The following is a 21,695-nucleotide window of genomic DNA, read 5'->3' on the forward strand; positions in this document are numbered from 1 at the left end:
GTGTGTTTGTGTGTGTCTGACGCCATAAAATAACACCAGATTGCATTGCAAGGCAGGGATGTATTGGAAAGAGAGTATCGAAATCTTTTAAAGCATAAAAAGCTCACCTGCACCGCATCATTCCATCATTTATGTTTATGGCCGTTGTGTTCGATGGACGCCTCTGTACCCTTGAATAGCACTGGACTGCATTTTAATCATTTTCCGCCTTTCCACCATGAACCGTTCAACTCTCAGCCCAACATCCGGCAGCATCCAATGAACTCTGCCTCACCCGAGCAGTGCGTTAACCTGCGTGCGTACACTTCACCGGAGTCTTCATCGGATCTGGCAAACGGGACGAACGGTCCGGCGAATGTTTTTCCTGCTTCACTCTCGTCATTGCCGCCACCAGTTTCGTCGTTTGGATTTCCGTTCGTGCTCCAGTGAACCATATTTCATCCAAGGGCCAGCTGTCGCGGGCTATGGTCAAACGAGACGGCTCACCACTTCCGGTGCACGTTGCGTACCACGTTGCATATCGTGCAGCGCTCGGAGTGTGTTTACGTCGGGTACACGCCCCGTCTCCCATGGGCAACATAATTTGTATGCTTTGCTATTGATCTACACCGGGATTCGTCGGCGCCGACCACCGGTTGGAAGTGCATTCGCCCATTCGGGGTTCACGATGCGATGTGCTCAGGTGTGTTTGTGTGCCTGTAAGTGTGTGTGTGTTTGCGAGAGCTACCGACCAGCGCAACCATCAATTCAAATTTTCCCGCTTTTTCCTCGTGGATAAGCGTAGGAAAACGACCGAAAGAGAAAGAGAGAGAGTGTGTGTGTGTGTGTTTGTGTGTGTGTGGGAGAGCATGCTAGCACCAACTGTGAAGGTGCACTGTCCTATCCGCGATCCAGCAAACACCCGGAATGCTGCAGAATGATGCAAAAGAGAATTCATCCCTCCCCCCACCCCAGCCCACCACCCACATCACCACCCACTGAGTACCCACTGCACCGCGCGATGTGGTTTGTCTAATAATTTTTCCTCCCAAACGGAAAACCCATTTATCATCGACGTGGCGGACGAGCAGAAGGACGGGCGTCTTATCGTCGTGGGGCGCCGTGGATAGCACACGATTTTGAAATGCACGTTCGCAAGGGTTGGTGCGAGTTGGGGTGGGGATTGAGCGGTGTCTGGACTATGGTGCTACGTGTTAATCCACTGGCCATGGGATCATTATTCAACGCCGAGCTCACCGGGGCGCAAGGGCTCCGGCTTCCGGTTGTGGCTCGCGAATACAGACCGCAGCATCACGGAGCAGTCTGGATAGAAACGGATTCCAATTCACCCAAGGATTCACATTTGATCTCGCTCCGTTTCGCGAAGAGATGGCGGCCAGGGTGAACCGTAAAGCAGCGGGAAAACAAATTGATCCAAATGGTTTAGTGGAATTGTCTGTCCGGTTGTGCAACCGGGAGACCAGTAAGGGAAATGGACGATGGTAAGTGTATTGTGTAACCGCGGACGAGCAAACGTTCACGGTTTCAGTATCAGGGTATCAGTATCGGTGACTTGGGCAGTTGAAATGTTGAAATCGTTTGTAATACGATATACGGATTGGCAGAATCCTGGATGTTCTATTGCGAACTCTAGAGAAATTGATTCCTGGACTACAACAGATCCCGTCAGCTTCAGGCCTAGCGTGAAGGACAAGGATTAACCGTTTCACCATCGCTACGCATAGTTAATTTTTTTCGTTTTTCAGTGAAAGAAAAGAGCTACCTTTTTTTGTCGGTAAGTAAGGAAAAACAAGCAATTTTGACAGATGCAGGATAAAGGTTTGTTTACATCTGTTAAAGTAAAGTTTTGTTAGCTGATGTAAGGCATGGAACAGTTAATATTTGGCCGCACAAAACAGGTCATATCTCAGCCAAAAAATGAATAAAGAAAAAGAAATGTGTCATTTTGTAGGTTTTCTTATTGTATTTAATAAGAAATATTGAAATGCAGATAGACATGCCAATTATGCATTAGTTTTTTATATGACTTTTTCAACTTTTACTTTGACATCACCTAAAAATGTTTGCACAGTACTGTAGGTCACATCTTTTGCCCTCTTGTTGCACATCACCCTCATTTCAGTTAGTTTTTATATATTTCTGATATACTTTGTAAGTTTCCTTGTGATAATCGTCCAATAGAAATCGATGGAACGAAAATCCAGATATTTTTGTGGATTGATAGCCTTCCCTATGAAAGCGATCTATTTGAATACAAAACATTAACGCCATACCTTCGGCAAGAACAGCTACCTAAATCATGCCAAACTTACACAAGATCATTAGTGGACAAATGAGGAACAAAATCCTTTTTTGTAGACACTCTTTTCTTGAACAAATTTCTAATGAACGTTACCCCAATGGTGAACACATTTGATTTGTCGCCACAATGTCAAATCCCATGCCAAATCTTTATCTTATGGGCAAATTCATCTCCGTAAATAAATCAAACCCTTTCTGAACCACTCCCTCAATGATTGGCAAAGTAAAATTTTTGCCCGGTGTTTTTCGAAATGCAATTTTACGTGTGTTCTATCGGCCATCCAAATGCACGTTCAACCAAACAAACAAGTGTTGCAAACACTTGTTCATACTAGAATCAATTCATTGCTAGAATCAAGGTAAAAGTCCCTCAGTTACGTTTACATATGGTTTTTTCTTCAGCCAAATCCAATTTTTACAGTGAGTGTGCAGACATTTTTTTCACCCTTTGCGTTCCATCGGCGATAACTTAGGCGTAGATCAATTTTGACAAAAAAAAAATACCACTAAATAAACAGATTACAGTGATTAAAACGCTGTCAACGGAATGGCAAAGTGGCCACTAGGCGCGCTTCAATGATTAAAAAAACCGGCCAAATATTAACTGTTCCATGCTTTACAACAGTAACATCCATAATGAAGTTTTTGAAGGGATACTCCTTGTTACTGTTGAAAATTTAGTTGAATTAAACAATTTTATTTTTGCTTGGCAAATGTTTCTACACACACCAATAATTTTAATGAACGTTTCGTTACGATATGAAATTGTTAATATCGCAATGAAATTGGTCTGTGTGTAACAGCTAAAGGGGGTTCTTTCCCTAAGAACATTTTTCGATTTCTATGGCGAAAGCAAAAAAAAAAATTGCTATGTAAAATGGTGATACGCCGCAAGTTGTTTCGACAAAATCCATCCAATACCAAAAGAGAAGAATTACTATCGAAGCACCGTGCTGTACCGCAAATCGTGATGTATGCAAGGTCACAAGGTAATCCGCAATACCAAAATAACAAATGATGGTTGAATTGGAAAACATGGATTCTGTTGTCTCCCTTCCCCTCGGGTCGCGGATTTCCAAGTAATGTCCAACTCTCTTGAGTAATGAACCAAGACACTTGATCCAACAAAAGACCACTGAAGAAGTGTCTTAACCGTTGTTAAGCTGAGCCTTTTGGAGGCCTCCGTTCCGCGCCGAGCTCTTTTCACTATTTTTTTTTCATAATTACTAATGGTTCCCTCTGTAATCTCCCCTCTGAGGGGACGGGCTTATAATGTTTCCCTTCGCATTAGCGCTGCAAGCAAGCAGCCCACTCGGCAGTGCACTTTTGCTTCGTTTTAAACAATTCGTACCCTCGCTCCATTGCACTGCTTCTGCTCAAGCTCGTTCATTATAGTAGCTAGCATTGCAGCTAGGTAGCGATAAATTAAAACACCTTTGCACCCTCCTGGCGAGCTGCTGCATCCGAGAAGTACAAATGTGAGTGAAACGCCCCTCTCCGAAAAAAAAAATCCTGCTCCAGGGTACTTTATACCATGGTTTTGACCATTTTTTTGTTGTTGTTGTGCCAGACGAGGGGCACACCTTGGGCGCCAGCAAAGGTGAAAATGCTGGTTTAATGATTGTTTTCTTGCACTTTGGCCTTGGCTCGTGGTGCTGCTACTGCTAGTGCTGCTGTTGAAGGGAAGGAATGGTGTTCGGAAAGGACTAGATTGAAAGAACTACGGCAAAGAGACCATTAGCCGACGGATTAGCAACAGTAGCAACAGCAGCAGCAAGAGGGCGCAACGCATTCACATTCCCGGGAGGAATTGTGCACAGTATGGAATGGTTCATTTTTTCCCCTCTTTCTACTCGATGCTTTTAATTACCGGCTCGTTTGTTGCATACATACACACACAGAGAGGGAATGGATAATAGCTAGAGGTTAGTGGTGAGTTCTTCCTCTTAATGCGTTTTCTGTTCAACGGCTACAGCGTTTTCAAACGAAGCACCTCAAGCGAGAACATAAAGGCCGTTGCTGTAAATACTACCTAGAATGTGATGCCGCTGTTGGTGGTTTTCTCGAACTACGTGTCCGAGTGTTATCGGAAGTCTGTCCAAAAACACCGCTGCTGCTTTGACACTTGACCCCAGGAAAAAATGATAGCCAAACGTTCGTTCGATCGATCAACATTTTTTTTCGCTTTGATCATTCGTCAAACGTAGGCGAGAAGTTTGGCGAACCAATTTCATTACAGATGCTACCTGCTGGGCAGTTAATGGTTGTGCTCGCTGGCTACTGTCCATGGTCGGTGGTCAGAAGATCGTGTATTCCGGTGTCGATAGAATGTAGCGTCGAAGTCGATGTCGCTTGCAAGCGCTGCCGGCACCGGTCCGTAGAATCAGGATGTTGGACGGAAATCAATTAGTGGCTCGCTGGCCGGAAGCCACCCAGGTGATGTAACGCACCAGCTTTGTTAGTCGACTAGCTAGACTGGACTGGATGGCTCGGTATATGGATCACTCTTGACAGCCAATTTGCTGACGATATTAGAAATATCCGGTGTACATATTCCTGGGACTCCTGCTCCATGAGTAGGTGGAAAGGAATGGACGCTGGATGTTGCTGATGGTGAGTGAGTCAGATAGTTGCGGCGATAGATACTTGACAGTGCAATAAGAGCCATTTATCTGGGCTCGATGGGATGTATCGTTGCAAATATAGTTGTCTGATTTCACCATCAGTTTTCCATCATGTAATACCAACCTCAACTGGGATGCACCTCCGTGGGACGAGCCAGAATTGAATGAACTTCCTGAAATCATAAACCCTTCGACGCGAGCAAACCAAAGGATTCAATCGAACCCGTACAACGTGTGCACGCCGCTGTATTACAATCAACTGATGGTGGCTGGGCACAAAAAATGGCGGCGGGAGAAATTTAATCGCTCGTTATGAAATTGTTTCTGCAAGCATAACTCAATCAGCGGGAGCGCACGATGCCAGACACGGGGCGCGATGGTTGATGTCACCATAAAGTGATAAATTGGATCGTCCCTCGCCCGATGAAGCCCACCACAAGCGAGCGGGCGAGCTACAAAAACGATATAACTCAACTCTCTCTCTCTGTCACTCGGTCGGTCGTCGTGAGGTGGTTCGAGGTTTATTTTTATGCTTCGCAATATTCATAAATTTCCGCGGCATTTTCACGCGCTGCATTTACGCGGCGATTTTTTGCACTTCACACCACGCGGTATGACGTGGACCACATGCGGGCAGGCATGCAGGCAGGCAGGAAACTGTAAACGGAATCGAGCCACGGAACGCTAGCGGGTTGATAACATGTGGTTTCACGTTGGTTAGCAGCAGGCGACCCAATCAGGCGGAAATCGTGAGCAGCGGTTCGCGTGTATGATTCGGTGTTGCAGTATGGTGTGCAGGTTAGGTGACGAATGACCTGAAGAGCCTTTGAAGAGTTTTTCGGAGCATCTGGAAATACTCACAGGGTTTCTTAATTAATGCGACATAAAAGATTGCTAAAAACGATGTAGATTAATCGAAAAAAGGAGGCCCGAAATGGAAAGAAAAATTGAATAACAATCCAGTTTTACAGGAGATAAAAATGTAACTGCAATTGGCTTTTTTGGAGTGTTAGCATAGCTTGAGTATATTTAAATTTCTTTTCGCGAACGAAACTATGTAGCGTTATTTTTAATTTTTAGGAATAACATACTCAATTGCAAATTTTACCGAAAACTATGATATGATTTGAAGAATATTGAACAATTGAAGCTATGCAATCAATTCCGCAACCACTATGTAGTAGTTGTCGAAACTCAATTGTAAAAAATCATTTATTATTATGCAATGAATTTAGCATTACCCGTTAAGAACTGTTAAAAAGAGGATTAACAAATACTGGAGAGAGGTTTAACGAATGCTGAAAAGAGGTTTAACGAGAAAAGGCGTATAGCCGTAAATACGGACAATCGTTTGCCGAATCCACTGTATTTTGTTAGATTTTCTTTAGTTAATCCAAAAATGCCAAACATTACTGACATGTGTGAACAAATCAGAAGAAAATGTAAATACTGGGTCGTCGAAAAAGTCTTTTCGCATCTTGGCATTAGGTGTCTTTGAAGTCGTCTACCTTCACCGCTGTTTATCACATTATATAATATGGGAGCCTTTTGGGTGACATTTTAAGTGTCATTTAGTCAAAACAAAACTAAATTTGGAGTGGTTGGAAAAAAGTTATAGCTGTTCAAAAATGTATGAAAACTAGGAAGAAATTCGCTACATTTTGAAATGATAATAAAAAATGCTGTTTGTTTGGTGGGATTGGAAAGGAATCAACCATTATAAACTACTCCAGCCTGACTAGAAATGATCAACAGAGAGGGCATTGTCTTGCATCAGGACAACGCTAAACCTCACACATCTTTGATGACTCGCCATGAACTTTGAGAACATGCTAGGGAAGTTTTAATGCATCCACAATATAGCCCTGACTTTGCACTTTGCCCTGATAAAATCAAAGTTCAAAGTTTTTCACCGATAACTCACGGATTTTTTACACGAAAGGAATAATGTCTTCAGCTGAAAAATGGCAAAAGATGGCTAACCAACATTGAAAACATTTGATTGAATAAAGTTATTTAGAAATAATGAAAAAAATCATTTGAAGTTTGATCAGAAATATGAAAAGACTTTTTCGACCACCCAATAATTCTCACAAAAACTCCCTTTAATCCTAGTTGCGCACAAGTATTTTGTAGAACTAATAAAACTATTTTAAAACATAAACATGATACTGCTATTTATTTGCCACATGAAATGAATATTATTCTTAAAGCACAAGGAAGAGTGCACCATCATATTTAGGGCACTTCGAGGAACGGTGCAATACCTTGAATACTTTATCATTAATAAGTTCGTCGGATACAGGGAAGTACATTTCAATATATAAATACTAATCTGAGTGGCACCCACCTTCTACCATGAAAAGTGTGGAAAGTAAATCTTCCGCCACTAACACAGGTTGAACCAACTTCTTTACCGGTTCCCTGTCTCGTTGCGTGTTTTATCCTGCTGAAAATGGGTTGATTTACTGCTTCGACGGATCCGGTGCACTCGTCACCCTGTCTGTCGAGTGGGATCCTTGTTTATCTTCATCCCGAGCATCCAATACACACTAAGCTACGGGTGAAATATTCATTGAGTGGTTGCAGTACCAGTAGTTGTGTGTCATGTGTCTTCTGTTAGCGGTTAGCTGCAGCCGGAGGGGTGTTGCAGGGTTGTCATTCAAAAATGCATACCCTCCCCCCTGCTCAGTGCTGGTTGGTTGGCTGATGTTGATGCTGTGTGTACTCACGATTAATAAGATTCCTTTTCATTTGCTAACCTCACTCACGGTGCCGTACCTTTGCAGCAGCAGCAGCAGCAGCAGAGCAAACCACCAACCGCGTTAAGAGCATAACCAGAGCATTATTCATGATATTCCATCGTTGACACCATCCGCTGTTGGTATGCCGGGGGTCCCGGGTTGGTCCCTTGGTGTCGCCACAACCACCTGCAAGCGCTGGTGGGTTGAGCTAATGTCACCAAATTCGAGGTTGCCTCGGTTGCAGCGATGCATAGCTAACGCGCCCTGTTTTATGCTGTTGGCACCATTATGTAGCACGAGCGCGAGTGCAACATCCCGTCACACTGTTGCATGCTGCTGTGGATGGCCAAAATGCATTAGCAGCAATGAGCGATGTGCGAACGAACCGTTCGCTGAACAAACGGGATGAAGAGAGCGAGACACGGGCAGTGAGTGAAATATTGCCAAAGATCGTTGTCGGCGTCATAGCCGTTAGGTGGTGTCTGGTGGTGGGAACTACATAAATCTCGAAATACTTTACATCTAGCCTCACTTTGCGGGCATTGAGCAAAAAGAGAGTGTGTGTTAAGTTTGTGGCGATGCAGCAGCTTCGCAACACGCTTTTGCCTGCAGCTTGTCGGGTGGTCTCCGAGTAGGGGAAAGGAGGGGGGGGGGCTCACAAATCTTGTCGATGATACTTTAATGGATGGGCTAGCTTAAATATTTCTTCACCTTGCACGATGGCTACGATGCTGCGACGGTGTTCGGCCGGCAGCTTATAAGGGATCGTATCTTGGAGGATCGTAAGCTTAGGATTTAGCATACATTTTCCATTCACGTTACGTACAAAATGTAAAACCACTGCTGCGCTGTTTAAAGAAGGATAATACATTTTGTACAATTTTGAGTGGCATTATGTTTGAAGCTGGATAATGCATACAGTTTTTCTTTTGGACGAATGTTGCGAGCATGAATTCGAACAATGCATTTTCTCTTGAAGTAATAAGCCGTGGTAGAAACCGATGTGTGGTTGAATTTTTGGTTTCTTTCTGTTTCATAGAGCATGTTGTTTCATAGCTTAACAGGATGGCAGAAGAATAAAAATGGTGACTGCATCATGCAGTCCAGCAATAATTCAGTAGCTGAAGTACGACTGACATAATGAGCTTTCAACGTGTGCCATGTATTTGCATATCATATATCAAACATCTTGAGTGTTCAAATTCAATTTAGAAGTTGTTGCCCAGTATAATAAAAAGGTAATTGAAAACGATAATAACGAAATGATAATAATATTATTACGAAAAGATGTTTTTAAATAAATAGAAAATAAAAAAGTCAGCTTCAATTAATGATTTGAAAAATATAGAAAAGAACTCTTCGAACTATTTCCAAGCATGTTGCTGTTACATCAAAATAGACTACGTAGAATTATTAAGTGAAAATAGACTTCAATACATTAGGAGGACAAAACTTTGAAATACATCCTACGGCCAAAAAATCGTATGCCGTTCCATTTCAGAGAACCGACTGCTTAATTGTGTGTGCAAGATGCATGTTGGCCGCACATCGCATCATGAAGCGAGATTGTTTTTACTCGCCATAGCTTTCATTCGATCCTGTACACTGACGTCAAATGCACCGTCATATTTCCACAGCCTTGTGCCCTGTTTCAAAAACCCAGTAGGATAAGAGCTTTTTTCACCTTCGCTCAACCATGAGAGTACCTGTTTCGACCCTCCCTCCCTTTTTGTGCACTCGCATGGCATTGTTCCTAGTGCGGACCGCACGGTCTTTACATATTTGGCAGCATCACATCGTCGCAACGGTAAAGATGTGGTGGTGGCTTTACTCCTTTAGGAGAGGTGCACCATACTTTAGGAGAGGTGCACCATACTGAGGCACCTTTTGCGGCCATTCCAAAAGCACCGGCCTCGACTTCAACGAAGACAAGAACGGGCTTGTAGGAGAAACTTCCTTGAAAGGTCCAAAAAGGGGTAGCAAAAACCTCCTACCTTACGATGTGTTTGTGAGAAGTCTTCTCGAACGAGAAAATCCAAAGCCTGTTGGTGGTGTGCTTTCAATGTTCCGTGCAGCAGTTAAATGCAGAACAATTATAAAATCTGGCAATAAATCTAAACGCTGCCGTCGAGCGTTGCAATCCTACAACCGCCAATATTCGGTTGCCTTCTCCTGGAGCGATCTCGAGCAATGCTGCAGTGTTCTAGTGCTGCTCGTCCGTTATATCTGTATTCGCGTGCCAGCAAGTGTGCACCAAAATATCCCTTGGTTGCGTAGGTCTGCACCTTGCTTTCGTCTTGAACCATTCTGGTGGCGCAATCGCACCAATCGGGAAAGGCAACCCCCTCCCCCTTATCGTCGGTCGCATAATTTAATAAGCCAAGGTGTACACAGGTGAGGCTTGCTAATGGAGGGCTTGTTACTTCGCTCCCATTTACCCATTTCGGTTTGTTACCAAACTAACACTGGCCCGCGGCATGCGGTTGTTGTCAGCGAATTGTCAGGAAACCGCGACAATCTAGCGGTGGGGTGGCAACGAGGCAGAGCACCGCACGGCATCGTTCGCCTGCACTGTGCCTCACACGTTCGATTCGCAACATGTTGGCCGAAACACGGGGTTCGGCCTAAGCGGTGTGGCGTACCGCTGCGTGTTTGCTACGCACGATTGAGTCCCAATAGGGCGGCAACGAGCCGCGTGTTCGCGCGCGAGCAATAGCGCGGTTCGAAACATAATGCGCCACCGCGAGGAGTGGATGTTCTCATTTTGGCATGGCTCGCGGAACGCGGTACCAAAAACCTCTTCAAAACGCCCTGTTCGGGAGCAAGGGATGAACTTAACCTAACATCGGGCATCGGAATTCATTGAGCAATAATTTGGTAAATTTTACAGTAATCGCCACCCTGCCTGGAACCCCGGTACACAACGAAGCCGTACTCAATATGGGCCCCAAAATGGGGCCGAATCGGTACACGGTCTACATCTACCATCGCTTTACTTCAAAGGGGATGCAATGGAGGCGCCTGGTAGCCGGTAGCGGTTACGTCGATATGAGCATGTTTTAGCCACCACCTCGCGCGGCACGTTACAGGCAAACAAGCTGCATCCGGGACCTCGGGTTCTTTGTTCGCTTTGTACAGATAATGAGTGAACCACACCGAGATGGGGGGGGTGGCGATATTATAACACTTTAATTTACGAGCGCACCGTCCCGTTCTCCATCTCTTCCCATCCCCTAACGAGTGTTGATCGTGCGACGTACCGTAACGTCACGTATGGCTTCATGTGCACCCTCATTATCATCCACCACTCTCTCTCTCTCCCTCTGTCTCTCTTTCTTTCTTTCTTCCTTCTTCTTGTTTACACCGCATCGCATCGAGGGGTTGCAACAGGATTCGCCGGCTGCTGCTAGAGGTTAATAGCTTTTCGTTCGTTCGTTCGTTCGTTCGCCGGAAGCCGTAAGCCGGAGCGGAAAAGGACGCTTTAGCTTTCACTTTCGGCCAGCAAGCGAGCAGCAGCTGCTGCTGCTGCTGCTGCTGTTCGGTTGGTTTGGTCGTCGGTTGTTGGTGAAAAGTTTAATTTGCACTTCCAGCCGAGCATCAACCGGAAATGAGGGCCGTCGCTTAATGAGGACCTCAACCAGGATGCGGACAGCGAAAAAAGGGAGAATGATGAAAGAAGAAGCGTGAGTTCCTGAACTCTAAAGCGACGGTTGCTCCTGGGCGGCACAATCGTTGGAGGGACGGAGGCACTTGAATTTCTCGAGTCGAAGGGTTGAAGTGGTTGACGGAGGATTTAGCTTAATTGCATTTATGTTGCTTCCTAGATGACCTCGTTTAAGCTATCCAGTTCTTCTTCTCCTCCTCCTCCTCCTCCTCCTCTTCGGTCTGGGTTCGGAGCTTCATCGTCACTCATCGCTTTTGCACAGATCGTTTTGTGCCGGTCTAAAAATGTGACCATGTGGGATGAGTTGTGGATCTGATGCAATAGCAAGGGGGTTGAGCAAATTATCGAGCCTCCCTTAAGCCCTTTTATGGCGTTTTGGCGTTGATGAGAGTTTCTTCTTCGAGCGGGTTCGGGATGTAAACCGAAGTTGATTAACATTTGATTACCGGCACCGCTTAACTTTTGTTTGAAAACATTGCTTAACATAAATCCTTTATCCTGCATAATGGAATTCAGAAACTTTTACTTTAATCAGAGCTGCAGCGGGGAGTACGTGCGTGTGTGCGTGCTTCGGTGTGTCCAGGTGAGAGCAATGTGTGTGTGTGTGTGTATGTGTGTTGTTCACAAAATCTCGGATTGTGGCTCGTGGATCAAAAGATAAAATGTCTGAGCCAAATGATATTTGCTAATGAATAATTATATTTTTTGACTTTCACGCGGTTCGTTTGTTGCACGCGCGCGCACTCTCTCTCTCTCGCTCTCTCTCTCTCTGTCGCTCTCTCTGTTTCGAATTGTTTACTCAGCTCGAAACGCCCACCAGGCTGTCGAAGTCTGGGCCGGGCATGGTGGCACGTTGAAATTAATTTTCACCAACAACGCGCACCGGGTTGCGATGTTCGAGTGCGCGATGCCCCCGAATAATGCTCATTCACTGGCAAAAGTTTGGCACTCCGGCCCGGCCCCAGGGACACCGCGGGAGGGGCCGGTGTTCGACGCTTGGGCGAAGTTCATTCGCGTTCGCTCATTTCGGATGGTTTTTGGTGCACCGTTGCTGCCGATTGTGAGGAAAGGATGGTATTAATTTGAGATGCGTCTGATCTTCTCCTTCTGCTTCGCCTCGGCGACCTCGGTGTGGTGGGTGGTGTTGGCGTGAAAATATTTTACTCCCTCCCTCCTCCCCATTCCATCGAGTGGGGGAAAACTTTCGCCTGCCAGGCCAAACGGCTGGTCTCCTCCTCCTCCCGTGACCTCATTGATACCGTTCCATTTTGGATAAATCCCCTTTTTGGTAGCAGCAACAGTAGCAGCAGCAGCAGCATGACTGCTTTTAATTAAAATTTTGCCTAGTTTGTTAGCAAAATCGAGCAGCGGGGAGGACGTTCGCAAAAGAGGATTTTGGCTTATTGCTACTGCATTCGTGCGCATTGTTCGGGTGTGGATATGAGGGGTGTGCAGAGTGCGTGCTAGTGTGTATGTGTGTGATAACGCTACCATGACGCTCCCATGAGACGGCATTCATCGTGGAATGGCATGGTGGGTTAAAATCTAATTTAACTCCATTTCAGACCCGCTTTGCGTACGGTTCGTTGAACCGAAAACGATGCATTTTTACACCTTCATTTTCTGGGTGTATGATTCCATTCGTGGTCTTCATAATGGCACGTGTCGATAGCATTTACATTGCGATTCGTGGAGACACGGAGATGAAGGTTCTGTATGTGCGTGTGTTTGTTATTTGTTTATTCACTGTTGAATTGAAAAGGGCGTTTAGATTAATTGACTGTGTTTGATGAATTTTCTCGGCATATTTATTGTAATTTTGTAAGAAAATAGAACAAAAGAATGAATGAATTCAATTGAGAAGATTCGTACATTTCGATTTTCGTTTCCAAGTCTTATTATTGGGGATTATATGCTTATGTGCTGATGCGCAATTCTTACGTGCTGATTATATGCTTAAAACCAGCTCAAGATTGTATACTTATGTTCATAGTCTGCGTCCTCTTTTCTGAGCACGAACGCGCATTTATATTTCAATGGTTTTTCTTTTGCTTTGTTTGTTGTCAGACGTTAGCTTAAAAATATTTTATACCTTTTTCAAGGATTCAAGAATTGCTTAAACACCTTCTTCAAACATTTTTCTACTTACCTCGAAAATCAATAGAAATTTATGGTACAATGGTATACTCAGCAATGTTTAATCTCTTTACCAGTTTTTTATCCCCTAAACCCTCATTAAAATCAGCATCACCCTCATTAGCAGTCCTTATTGTCGGATTGTATTCGTATTACATTAACGACAATGTCGCCAAGCCTTTGTTTGGTTCGTTTGCAATACTTAAAGCTTGCCATGTCGGGCTAGAAAAGAAAATGTTCCACCGTATTTCATGCGAAATGAAAACATATTCCATCAGCCCGACCTTTACCCTTTCGAAAGCACTCCGTTCGCCATACATTACCAGGCTGTGCGCGGGCCTTATCACAGATTGTGCAAACGCAAACAGCGCTTAACGATGAAACACGTTTCGTAATACACTGCAAACCGTTCAACAGTACATCAATTTTTACATTACCGAGCGACTTAAGCGCTCAAGGTTCAAGCACCGAGGTAGTACGTTACTGGAAATAATCTCGCTTCTCATGCATGATATGGTTTTGGGTTTCGATGCTGGCCGATTAGACCGATAACGCCGGGGGGTTTCAGCTGGCTAAAGCAATCGTCTCCCACTGCCCCCGGGGATGTGCTTTGGATGTGGATTAGTGTCGTGTTGTGTGGCGCATTAAATGGACAAGCTCCCGTAGCTCCCGTAGCCTGGTCGACGGGTGAAAAGGGTCACCGATGCGTTTCATGTGTATGTGTGTGTGTGTGTGTTATGCGAGAGAAGGATTGCGTGCAGTGCTACGTGCCGGTATTCCATGTGACCCTAAACGGATCCGTATTGTTCCCATGGTCTGGTGCCGCATCCCTTTTACCAGCGTACCGGCGTTCTACTAGGTGACCGGATTGGGTTTTTGGCCGGTTTGCCGGTGAGTTAGGGATGACACTAATACCGGTGTCATAAAACCTGCGCCACACTGCACTGCAGTACGGCGTGGGGAATCGGTTCGGGGTGAATCGGAAGAATGATTGCTCTAATGAAGTACGTGAGGTTATGAACATTAATCGATGGTTTTGTGCGACATGCCGGTGCGTGTGTTGCGGGATGGGGAGAATGGATTTCGGTTAATGCTTTTGATGTACTGCTGCTCCCTGACACTATGCAAATGAGCAAATCGACCTTCGAAGGGTCTTGCTGTGCGGATCGCGGTTTGTGATTATATTCGGCTATGTGACTACGGGATCCATTTTGCATTTAATAGAGAGCCATTACAATACATGCACGTCTTCCGCTTGCTAGCCGTTAATCGAATATTTGTCAGAAAATGAAAAAAGAAAATCTGCCAAAATCGTTGAATCTTTTGCTAACACAATAAAGACATTCGGGAGTTTCACGAAAGTTAGTTAACAATTCAAACGAAGTGTAAAGAAGAGCTAACGGTGCGACTAAATGGACGTAACTTTTGTCGGGCGCAATGGAAAAGTGTATTTAGAATTCGCATTTCAAAATCCCTCTCAACAAACGCGCCTCTCTGGTTGATCCTTCAGACTAGGACGACGACGAGCAAGGCACGAAGGGAGAGCATCGAAATGGGACAGCGAAAGCGTTCCCCACGAACAACCGAATGGTCCCAAAACAATCCCACACCGCCACCCCGAAAGACCGGTCCCGGTCGGCCCGGTCGGCCCGTTCGGTTTATGCAAATCAGAGCGAAAATGTGCAAATGTGATTGCGATTGTGTAGCCTGTAAAGTGTGTCCGTTAACTTTCTGCCTAATTCTTGCCGGGCCGGGGAATCTGTCACCGATTCTGTTTCAAGATGCTCGAGCCAAAGCCAGTTCTTTCTTGGAGTGCTTCTTTCTTGGAGTCTTCTTGTCCTGTAAAGCGCGCACAACCGTTAGTTGGCGTTAATGCTGCCGGCAGCCGGAAAGCCGGAAAGCCGGAAAGCAATTAGCCATTTTCAGCGCCTTTGTTCGACCGTGACAGGCTCCTCAGTGAGTGACAGATGTCAGTGGCGCGTTTTGCGGCGGCTCGGAAGGTGACGATGGAGTGGATTTAGTTGTGGAAACCATTTACAGCCTCAACTACTCCACTAGTACATGCAAGCTTAACTAGGTTTCATTTTCAGTGCTGCTCAGTGCAGTGGTGATGGTGTGATGATCTTTGTCCGTCAGGTGCGGCGATGACAACTGCAACGCTATAGCTCCAATAGCGTCCTGTCAGTAGGCGGGGAACAATGTGGGAATCGCACCACCGCACACAGACACACACAGACACACACACACACACGCAGAGACGTGTGTGAAGTGTTTTCGAGGAAAGTCAAACGAAGTGCGCTGCCATGGGTGACAGCAACGCAGACAAAAGGCTTGACGTGTACACAGCTCGACTACCTCTCGCAATATCTCTGGTGGTTCGTGGTGTCCGGAGTGCAAACGCCAGCGTACGAATCTAGTATGGCCATGTTTAACGCTGATTGAAGAACGCTATACATACTTACACTAGGAGAAGTGGAGAAGTAAACGAAACGAGAACGAACGAGGGAGAGAAGAAGCAGAAGAAGGAGACCGGGATTTACTAAAATGAAAGCAAAAATCCTCCCCAAAGGCGTGTACCTGTGTGTGTGTGTGTGTGCACCTATTGTGTTTTGCTGGTTCTAAGCTCCGTGCGTCGCTACCATGGCAACGAGCGAGGTTGTACCGAGGGGCGATGTTGAGGATCTTTGCTTTTCCCCGCTCCTAATAACCGCCTCGAGGGGGGAGGGGGCAAAGCCATGATGCCATGTGGTTGGGCAAAGCTGCCTGTAGCATAAAGTATGCCTCTTTACGGTCGGATATTGAGGACAATACGCGGCTTTTGCTTTTCCATTTCCGCCTGCGCCTGCCCTTACCGGCGCTAACACTTGACAGTGTTTTCCACCTGGGATGGTCTGAGCGGGGAACGTCGTTGTTGCACGATGAGTGAGCTTCTGGGTTCTGGCGAACAAAACAATGCCACCTGGCAGTCGAGTCGAGCCACAAGCCAAGCCGCCGGCATCAAGTGCCATATGATGGGCTGACCTGTTGCGGGGATTCTGGGCACTTCTTCTGCCTTGGGCTGCTTATTGGTAAACCGCAAGCTGGTGTGTACAGCGCGCACGGGCTGCTGTTGTTTATCGCGTAAAGCTGCACTCCTTCCCCGGGCCCCGCCCTGTTCGACATTGTTTTGTGTGTCGCGAGTGTTTTGGGGCTGGTCGGATGTCGGTATTGCACGGGTCAACGCGTTAGTTGCTCGCTGAAAAGTGAGCAGCAGGAAGCGGAGTGCGATTGTGTTACATGATTTCCGTTTTTCCTGGCGAGGATTCTAATTTCAGCCTTTCTTTTAAAGGGGATGTTTAGCGGTTGCTGATACAAGTGGCTCAGTGGTTCTTTTCTATCTTCTAGTGTTCAATTTAATTATAGATCTATATTTAATTTCCGTTACTAAAAATAGTGCTAAAATGTTGTTTAATTTTCCACCATCAGTGCATTATTCAACTGTTTTTTCATTTAATCGAACTTTAAGCAGCTTCTTTTGGAAATTAAGGCACGTTGAATAAACGAATATCGAAAAAGAGTACTTTAAATCAAGTATTTGTAAACATTTGCTTGTAAGTCGTTCGTAACTCATCACTGCAGTGGAGTTGTTCCCTCAATTAAACTAGAAATTAATTGCAGATAAAAGAGTCTGGTAGACAACACACAGACAGGTGGGGCAAAAGTTCGAATAAAGCTTATCTAGAAAACGGCTTCACCGATTCGACCAACAAGATACTCGTTTGAAAGGTCTTGAAATCACCTCGCCATACGTGTTTTGGTTTCGATTACAAATGTTAGAGAAATGCGTTCAATTATATTTTCTGCGATTCGATAATTTTTGGCGATTTCGGTCTAATTTTATGAGTTTTTGGAAACGGTATCACGCTTCGTGGACATTTCCTACATCATAAGCGACGAAGAACACAAAATTAACACAGATTCCATCGGTATGGTCCTTATTCTGAAATACAAACGGAAAGTTTTGCAATGGACACTTTTTCAGAAATGTTCCTTGTTTCGAGGGTTGCCTAGAATTATCCATTTCAACCTAACAAATTGTCATTTGATCGAGCTGGTACTTTTACAGTAGAGAGATAAACAGTTGTTGAATAATTCAATGATTTTTTCTGTTGCATCTTTATTTCATTTATTTTATAAAAATAAAAATCCACTAAACCCGAACTTTTGCCCCACCTTACTCTACTAACCAATCATTTCTTTAATAAGAATGACTCTGAGTGAGTTTGGAATTGCAGGAATCTAATAGTAGAACGATTTCTCACTTATCACGATCAAGAGAGTTATTCAAATTATTTGATAAATGTTAGGAAAACACATGAACTTAATTATGTTATGGTATTACAATAAAAAATGTTAACGTTAAAAGAGACGTCACAAGACAATTCTTCGAGTTACAACATAATAAATGAATCATATTTTCATTCTATCTGGAACATATGTAAAAGCGAGTTTCTAGAATAATGATCTGCTAAATGATAAATTAAATTGACCTATGTGTAATTACTCTTCAAACCGTTTTCATTATGGTCTACCTAATAAATATATGAAATACGAAAACCTCTTGGAAATTACCTATTTGAAATAACCGTTGGAATAACCTCTCGGAATTGTTTTAAACCCATCGTTTCGGAATTGTTTTAAACCCAACAACCATGCATTTCGTAACAATGACGACTAAACTTTCCAACAACACACAACCGTCCTGAATTTCCTGAATTACTCAAACGACCATTCCGTAGCGGGGAACAAAAATACAGCCAACAGCATTCAACGCGTACCTTCCTATGAATAATAACCGTCGGTCCGTGGGGTAACCGCTTAGAATGCTGGCGCACAACAACCGAGCTTTACCGAGTTCTAATGTATTCCTTTCGCCAAAGCACCGGGAACCACAATACAATACCTCTGCAAAGGTTCCTCGCGACCGAGCGGACGAGACCAGAGGCCGGGAGACGACGCCCTGTTACGACCATAAATGTCAGTGGAGCGTGGTTAAGTACATGCATGGACCGGTTCCAGAGCGACCGTTGGCCATAAACCCCCCCCCCCCCCCCTCCCCTCACTACCCTGCAAACCCCGGTGAGATTATGAGCTAATGAAAACAGTGGAAAAGCGAAAAGAAAAAGAAACGGTTCCATCTGTATGCACCGTCCCCGTTAACTGGGTCCGGGAAGGACTAAAGTCCTGCCCCGCAGCCAGCAGCCTGGTGCTACAGCATATGGCCGACCCATGGCTCCATCTCGTCTCGTATGCGATGGAGTTCCCTCGCTCGGTGGTGGCTCGGTGGTTTGTTGAAGAAACAGAATAATAACGCAGTGCGCGCCGGTCCGGGCATTGTATTGGGAATTTACCAGCATTTAAAAAGAGATTGGCCACCGGGAAGAGGCATCCCGGGCATGTCGCAGGGGCACGCGCTTGTACCGGCGCGATTTGATAAGCCTTCACCCGTTCACCCGCCGACAGCCAAAGCGTTGTCGTTGTAACGTGACAAGATATGGCAAATTCCCTGGAGGGAACACCGAAGGAGGCTTCCCCCCCCCCCTCCCTAGCACCCCTGACCCTGGATCCTGCACAGAATGAGGTCGCGGTTCCTCTTTTTTTGCGCCACGTTGACAATCTGCGAGGAAAGGAAAGAAGAATGAAAAACAGCTGGAAAATGGCCGACGAAGAAGCGAACGAAGTGCCTTTCTAGCCATACGGTCCTACGCAGTTAGTGTGTGTGTGTGTTAGTGTGCAATGGGAAATGAGCTTCTTGATGGCTTCGAGAGGTGAATAAACCGGGGCTCGTTCCAAGGGCCCCAACCCCCTCCCCTTTGCGTCCATCTTGCGTCCTGCGTACCGGCGTTTATGCGTTTATGTTTCGCGGTACATCTTCCGTCGGTGAAGGGGAGGGAGGAGCACCGCCGCATGCACGTTGGAATGTAGCGAACAGCCGACATTGCGAATCCGGAATGTTTGCCCGCCAAGGGGTTTATGATGCCGATGGACGCGTTTTTCTGCAAGATTACCCGCGAGACCGAGGAGCGAACGTGTGTGCGCCTTCTCGCGCTCGATCCATCACACTGACGACCATTTTCTACGCCAATCTTTCATCCGTTATGGCCCCACTTGGGTAGTGGCAGACGAAAAAGAAGAAGCAGAAGTAGAAGCAGCGAACAATTGCGGCAACGTAACCAAGGCTTCCACTTGACACACACGCACACTTGCGCGATGCAAAGGGAACGCTGGAACTATTTAGCTTTTTAGAGTTTTGCAACATTACAACCCCCGTTCCTTTTCGTAAGGGATGAAGTGAGGGATCGTTACAAAAAAAAAGGAAAAGAAAGGGGTGACATTGTAACCCCCCACCCTCACGGGCAGTGACAACCGCAACCCCGGGCGCTCGAGAAGAATATTTGTATTTATGGCCACCCTTGGCATCTCTCATGCGTTCTATTTTAGGACGAAGCCGAAGCGTCTATCGCGCCCGGTTGATCAGCATCGGGACAACGACAAAAGAGACCAGCACGACGTCCTCGATCTCGATCGTAAAAACCCTGTAATGGGAGTTGGTTCGCCGCTCAAGGCATCGCCCATTTTCGCTCAAAAAGGACTTTGCCTGGGAGGAGTTCCTTCTTTGCTCTTTTTGTCGTCACCTCAAACACCGACCGAGCTGGTCGCCATCTTGGGGTTTTGATTAACTTGGGTGCTTTGACGGGAAGCGTAAAAATGATAGGCCAATGGCCGGTCGACAATGATGACGACGACGACGACGACGACGACGATGGCAACGACTACTACGATGGACTGACTGATTAATACCGACGCGCTCGTAATTTCGGTCCCTGTGCACACCTCGATACGGTCGAACTACTGCCACATGCTACTGATGGTGTGTGATGAGTGTGCATAATGGATGCGCAGCCCATCGTGAATTGACGTCCCTTGCGGGATGAGTTGTTTGAGAGTTGCTGGCGGCACTACACGACGACCACGCGTCCTTTTTGGGGAATTAATCTATGCACTACAACGTGTGTCTGCTTGTGTGTGTGACAGTCAGTGACAGCAGTTGGGACACTATATACTCTCTATAACAACCGTTAAGTGGATGCTTTTTCGGATAGCAAAGTCTAGCGGGTCATAAAAGATGGCGGTCGCGCGTGACCGCGTTGATTTGTGAACTTCGAAGGTTACGGGGAGCTTGATGGAATACTCATGTCCCGTACCCGAAAGGGCTAACTTTTCAGCCAAACCATAAAGAGACGCTGGCCATCTCGGGCGGGCAGATTACAATATGCAGTAATTGTAACCGACCGACGGGTAAGGGTCACGTCAAAAGAGACCATTCCCATTAAGACATTACGGCAGCGTCCTCCCCCCTTTGTGGTTGAGCACGGGAACCTTTAATAGGTTTCTAATGATCGTCGTTAAATCGGAAAGAACCTGAGTAACAAGGCGCGGGGGAGGGTGCAGTAAGTTATGGGCCAGATGGGCCAGAGATGAGAACTTTGCATTTTAATTTTTGAAACATAAAGGTTCATAAAGGAAACAGGAGACGGTACCTCTGATCGGTATCGTATCGGTGTTCGGTGTTCGAGAAGCCACGGGCACCGAGACCAAAGCCCGAAGAGACAAGAGGTAATGTCCCGATTGAAACTTTCCAAAGATAAACGAAGTCGATCGTAAAGAGTGACACTGCTACCGACTCCTGGGAGGAACGACTGCTGGAAGTTGGAAGTTCCCTATTCGGTGCTCGAGTTGACTTCTCCACAACCCGTCCCTCCCTCCCGGTTTCAAGGGTTCAATGTCGTAACGGTCGATCTTTCCCAGCCCAGGGCCCAGGGCGAAGGTGGGAAGTTTGCATGAATAGATGCATAATTTGGCTGGTCGGGTGGATGGTCGATATGGGAAAAGTTCCCGGCCAAAGTACAGCCGGAGCACGTCGCAAACGTGCAAACGAGTTGGAAGTTATGTTTTCCGCCGTTCGAGCACACCAACCGAGACGCGAACCGAAGGATCGAAACTCCTCGTCGACTACCTACAGTGAGTACTAGCGCGGGCGCGCGCGTGTGTGTGTCGGGGAGCGTCTCGTGAGGATTCTTTTCCAACTCGCCAAACGGCCAAAAATTCTCGAGCAACCGATCCGTGGCATCGAGGGCTTCTCCGAGGGCATTCGTGTGCGTGCGTGCGCTGAAGGTGAGTTTGGCG

General features: G+C 45.9%; 1 protein-coding gene across 1 annotated transcript in view; it reads left to right on the top strand.

Annotated features, from left to right (window-relative positions):
• The window catches only part of LOC125959398 (angiopoietin-related protein 1-like), a 65,580-nt gene that overhangs the window by 41,151 nt on the left and 2,734 nt on the right, over positions 1-21,695 (top strand). The gene's annotated exons all lie outside the window — the stretch shown is intronic.

Source organism: Anopheles darlingi, chromosome 2 (genome assembly GCF_943734745.1).
Source record: "Anopheles darlingi chromosome 2, idAnoDarlMG_H_01, whole genome shotgun sequence".
Classification (NCBI taxonomy): Eukaryota; Metazoa; Arthropoda; class Insecta; order Diptera; family Culicidae; genus Anopheles; species Anopheles darlingi.